The sequence below is a fragment of the Rhinopithecus bieti genome, unplaced genomic scaffold (genome assembly GCF_001698545.2).
Source record: "Rhinopithecus bieti isolate Rb0 unplaced genomic scaffold, ASM169854v2 scaffold_36008, whole genome shotgun sequence".
Lineage (NCBI taxonomy): Eukaryota > Metazoa > Chordata > Mammalia > Primates > Cercopithecidae > Rhinopithecus > Rhinopithecus bieti.
Window position 1 is genome coordinate 1779454 of NW_016816204.1, and position 6056 is coordinate 1785509.

The 6056-nt window shown below is 40.5% G+C and overlaps 1 protein-coding gene across 2 annotated transcripts in view; it reads right to left on the minus strand.

Annotated features, from left to right (window-relative positions):
- Positions 1-6056, minus strand: part of MCU (mitochondrial calcium uniporter) — a 214478-nt gene that overhangs the window by 171732 nt on the left and 36690 nt on the right. The gene's annotated exons all lie outside the window — the stretch shown is intronic.

The following is a 6056-nucleotide window of genomic DNA, read 5'->3' on the forward strand; positions in this document are numbered from 1 at the left end:
TAAATTTTCCTTAAAAAAAAATATATATATATATATATGTATGTATTTGAAATATATATATCAGGTACCACCAACAGAGTACTCGTTATGTGCCAAGCACTGCCCGAAATGCTTTTCACACATTGGTTCATTTTATCTTCACAACAACCTTACAAGATTTCCCTTTTTTTAGACATGGGGGTCTGGCTGTGCTGCCCAGGCTGGACTCGAATACCTGGGCTCAAGCAATCCTCCTGCCTCAGTACAAGATAGTTCTTTTGTTGTTGTTGTTTTTGAGACAGGCAGAGTCTCACCCTGTCGCCCAGGATGGAGTGCAGCGGCACGATCTCAGCTCACTGCAACCTCTGCCTCCCGGGTTCAAGCAACTCTGCTGCCTCAGCCTCCCAAGTAACTGGGATTACATGCATGTGCCACCACACCCTGCTAATTTTTGTATCTTTAGTAGAGATGGGGTTTCACCATGTTGGCCAGGCTGGTCTTCAACTCCTGACCTCGTGATCCACCCGCCTTGGCCTTCCAAAGTGCTGGGATTACAGGCGTGAGCCACCGTGCACAGCCTCAAGATAGATTTAATCCATCCCATTTTACAGATGAAGACTGAAGTTTACAGAGATTAATTCCCTTGTCCAAGGTCACTCAAAGAGGAAATGGAGAGTTAAAATTTGATCTGAAATTCAGTCTGGCACCAAAACCTGTGCTTTTTCCAACCCTCTCTACCTTTCTTTCAGCACTATTATTTTCTTCCATTTAATATTAATCTGACATAAACGCTCTTACTGAAAGATTATGTTAACCTCATTAAATTTAGAAAAAGCACTCAAAAGAGCCATTTTCATCTCATGGATGCTCTCGCCTATCATTTAATCAAAGTAAGAATATATTCAATAGCTTTCATTTGCTGCTACAAAAGTTGGTACACCATAGCTACATGATCTAGTTAAACCAATTATGAATTCTTTAAACCCAAATTCCTGGTGAGGAAAGGTAAAACAAATACATAATCAAAATGTTATGTACAAAACCTTACAAAACTAAGCACAGGTGTTTCTTATATTCCTGATGAGGAAGTGTGCTTAAGGAGCATACCAGAAACCAAGGGCAGTTGTTTGACACACTTAGAAGTTGTAGATTACCTGCTCAATCAAATTCCCAGAGGAATTCTAGAGCTTTAATTCGGTTCACCAGATCCTATCATGTTTGATCTACATTAGCAGTGCTTTATAATTTCTTTCACATATCTGTCTGTTCGCATCAACAGTCTCCATCTCATTTTCTTAAGAATTATAGTTCAATCACTTGCTGACCAGCATTTAAAATAACTGAAGGACACTGAAAAAGGCACAAAACTGCCTTGCTTGAAAAAAATATTCTAAGAATTATGAAATAGATGAACTAAATGAATAGATGCCAGATTCATAATGAATTAAAAGGAGCTTTAAAAGGCATCCTTATTCTTACAACAACAGAAAGACAACCCAATTTAAAAATGGGCTAAAGTGCTGAATAGGTATTTCTCCAAAGATACACTGAACATCATCTGTCATTATGGAAAGCAAAGCAAAACAACAATGAGATGCCACTTCACATCCACTAGGATGGCTAAAATAAAGAAGACATGAACAAGTGCTGACGAGGATACAGGGCAATTGGAACCCTCATACATTGTTAGTGGGATTCAAAAATGGTAGAGCCACTTTGGGAGATGTTAATAGTTTAGCAGTTCCTCAACAAGTTAACCATAGGATTACCCTATGTCTCAGCAATTCTACTCAAAGGTATATACCCAAGAGAAATAAAAATATTTGTCCAAATATTTGTCCAACCTGCACACAAATGTTCATAACAGCATTATTCATAACAGCAAAAAAAAACCACCCAAATGTCTATAAACTGATGAATGGATATTTATATCATTATTGTTTAGCAATAAACAAGAATAAAATGTCAAAACGTCCTACAACATGAATGAACCCCAAAAACATTATGTTAAGTCAAAGAAATCAGTCACAAAAGGCCAAGTATTATATGATTCCATTCAAATGAAATGTCCAGAAGAGAAAAATCTATAGAAATAAGAAAAATTAGTGATGGCCACAGGCTGGATGTAGAGGGGAATAGACAGTGATTGTTAAACATGGGTTGTTGGGTTTTTCTTTTTTTTTCCTGCAGTGATGGAAACATTCTGGAATCAGATATTAGTGATAGTTACAGTTGCAGAATTCTGTGACTACTTTAAAACCACTGAATTGTATACTTTATTTATTTTATTTTATTTTATTTTTTTGAGATGGAGTCTCGCTCTGTTGCCCAGGCTGGAGTGCAGTGGCCGGATCTCAGCTCACTGCAAGCTCCGCCTCCTGGGTTTACGCCATTCTCCTGCCTCAGCCTCCCGAGTAGCTGGGACTACAGGCGCTCGCCACCTCGCCCGGCTAGTTTTTTGTATTTTTTAGTAGAGACGGGGTTTCACCGTGTTAGCCAGGATGGTCTCAATCTCCTGACCTCGTGATCCACCCGTCTCAGCCTCCCAAAGTACTGGGATTACAGGCTTGAGCCACCGCGCCCGGCCTGAATTGTATACTTTAAAAGGGTGAATGTTATGCTATGTGAACTGGATCGCAATAAAGCCATTGCTTTAAAAAAGGAGATTCCTACTCTTTGACACTGAAGTTAAGGACAGCTACAGCTTTCCAATATCCATTCCTTGGGTACTCAGTGACAAGATATCTACAATAAAAGGATCTAAATCTGAACAAGTGGAGTTAGTTTCTATTTTCTCACAGGCTTGATCTCTACACATCTTTTTTTTTTTTTTTTTCTGGCCACTTAAAAAGAATGAGGCAGCCAGGTGTTGTGGCTCACACCTATAATCCAGTGCTTTGGGAGGCTGAGGATCACTTGAGACCAATTTAAAACCAGCCTGGGCAATATAGTGAGACCACATCCCTACTAAGAAGAATTTTTTAAAAAAAAATTAACTGGGGCCAGGTGTGATGGCTCACGCCTGTAATCCCAACACTTTGGGAGGCCAAGGCAGGTGGATCCCTTGAGCCTAGGAGTTTGACACTAGCCCGGACAACATGGCGAAACTCCATCTCTCTAAAAATAATAATAATTTTTAAAAAACCGACTGGCTTAGGCTAATCAGAACTCACACCTGAAACCTTCAGAAACCATACTGCTGCTGCACAATGGGGAAAAGTTGTTGCAGAATCAACCACTGCATGGCTCACAGTGCATTGCTGCATACTTAATCTTATCTGATCTTACAAAAGAAGTATTAGAAAGATCCAAATGACATACACATGGGAAAAGGGATTTTTGTCTTCTCATTTTAAAACTATGTTAAAGCTTTCTGCCTATTTAGGATAAAGAGGTCACATTCAGACACTGTTCACATGTACGCATTCTCAGCAAAACATCTACAGAGTGTGGTCATCAGATATTATTTCAAATGACCAATAAGCCAGGCGTGGTGGCTCACACCTGTAATCCCAGCACTTTGGGAGGCCAAGGCAGGCACATCACCTGAAGTCAGGAGTTCGAGACCAGCCTGGGCAACATGGTGAAACCCCGTATCTACTAAAAATATAAAAATTAGCTGGGCATGGTGGCATATGCCTGTAATCCCAGCTACCCAGGAGGCTGAGGCAGGAGAATCACTTGAACCCGGGAGGTGGATAGGTGCTGCACTCTAGCCTAGGTGACAGAGTGAGACTCTGTCTCAAAAAAACAAACAAACAAAAAAGGACCAATATGAGAACAAATTTTAAAAGAATGCTAAAGGCTGGGCATGGTGGCTCATCCCTGTAATCCCAGCACTTTGGGAGGTCAAGGCAAGTGGATTACTTTAGGTCAGGAGTTCGATACCAGCCTGGCCAACATGGTGAAACCGCATCTCTACTCAAAATACAAAAACTTAGCCGGGTGTGGTGGTGAACACCTGTAGTCCCAGCTACTAGGGAGGCTGAGGCAGGAGAATCGTTTGAACTCCGGAGGCAGAGGTTAAGGGTAAGCCAAGATCACGCCACTGCACTCCAGCCTGGATGACACAGCCAGACACTGTCTCAAAAAAAAAAAAAAAAAAAAAAAAAAAGAATGCTGAAGAGAGACACAGCAATGGTTCTTAAGCACCGGTGATTTGGGTAAAGTCTAAAGACATTTTTGGTTATCAGCTAGGGAGGAAAGCGCTACCGGCACCTAGTGGGTAGAGGCCAGGGATGCTACTAAACATCTTACAATGCACAAGAGATCTCAACCACAAAGAATTCTCTGAAACAAAGTATCAGTCATGCCAAGGTTGAGGAACTCTGAGTACTACCACATACAGTCCTGTTAGTGCATCTAAAGTCCAAATACCACTCCACAGTATAAAAGTATTAATCTATCTGTTCTAGTGTGAGAAGCTGAGTTTCGCAAATGAAAAAGAGTGAGCAAGAAGCAGAAACCACTTTAATCAGAGTGGTTACTGTTCTAACATTCCAAAAGCAAATTTATCTCATGTGTTTGTGGGACTGATTTCTTTTTTAAAAGGAATATAAAAAAGCAGTTTTCTTTTTCTCTCTTTTGAGGCAGAGTCTTGCTGTGTCACCTAGGCTGGAGTGCAATGACGCAATCTCGGCTCATGGCAGCCTCTGCCTCCTAGGTTCAAGTAGTTCTCCTGCCTCAGCCCCTTGAGTAGCTGGGATTACAGGCGCATGCCACCATGCCCAGCTAAATTTTTTTGTATTTTTAGTAGAGATGGCATTTCTCCATGTTGGTCAGGCGGGTCTCCAACTCCTGACCTCAGGTGATCCACCCGCGTTGGCTTCCCAAAGTGCCGGGATTACAGGCATGAACCACCACGGCCGGCCTGAAATACAGTTTTCTATCACTTTACTATATAATGCTACTCTTTAATAGGAAAGATCTATCAGTGTACATCTGGGTTTAGAGCCTTTTGGTATTTTGAAGCAGTCCTAAAAGCTAGCACAATACAAGTAACTGCAACCATAATACACTGTTTCTGGATACCAAGGTAAGAATGAAGAAGCAATTATTTTCAAGGCCCACCAGATTTGGACACTAGAATAAAAACAGGCTTCATTCCTCTACTCACTAGAAACATAGTCTTTCTAGTATTTATCTTTGCTAGATCCCTCATGCTATTCTCCTCCTAAACAAATATACAAATAATTTTAGTCCCTGCATGGTATCCAATAGTTCATGGGGTTTAATAACACAGGAATGCCTTTCTTATCCATATACCTATAATTCCATCCCTACTTTCAACAAGTCATTCTCAGAGTAGGAAAGGAAATAAGCGGAGTGTCCTCAAACTTATGTTAAAACAGAACCTTCTCCCCAGTGTTATCTCATACTATACTCCCTCTCACTCCCACACTCCCACCACATTAGCCATCCTGCTACTCTTTCCTGTTGTAAGTATAAGACCATATAATATCCATGCCCTAAACCCCCACCCCAATCTCAAACCAGGGGCTTTTCGTTTGTTCCCTCTACTGAAATACTCTCCACCCATATCTTTTTTTTTTTTTAATGTAATACTGTTTATTTAACTTCAAAAACATTTCAGCATTCTAAACATACAAAAAAAAAATAACAGAACGTTGCAAATCATGTTCAAGTACAGGAGGTTCTTGAACTTTCATTGATGCAGTGGCTCTTTGCTGACAATGAAGAGTTCTACAGTTTGTTTAAAAACAAACAGTTTTAAAACTACCGCACTTAAAAAAAAAATTATCATGCCAGCTGACCCCACTTTGTCCACAGCTAAGATGGCAGCAGAATGCTATGTCACTATATACAGTAACAAAACAACCTGAAGCTAAATGGATGCCCCCTGCAGAGTCAACAGGTTCAGCCTCACAGTGCACACCCTGAGCTACAGCCTCTCCAAAAGGCATCTTCCCCACAGCCTCAACGCCGAGCAAGGAGCATCAAGAGTTTGTCTCGATTGTTTTGTTCTTTTTACAAACTATAGATATATACAGTTGAAAACTCAGGATTTCTAGCCAATAACCATAGTTAACACCACCTTACAAACTAAAAAAAAAAAA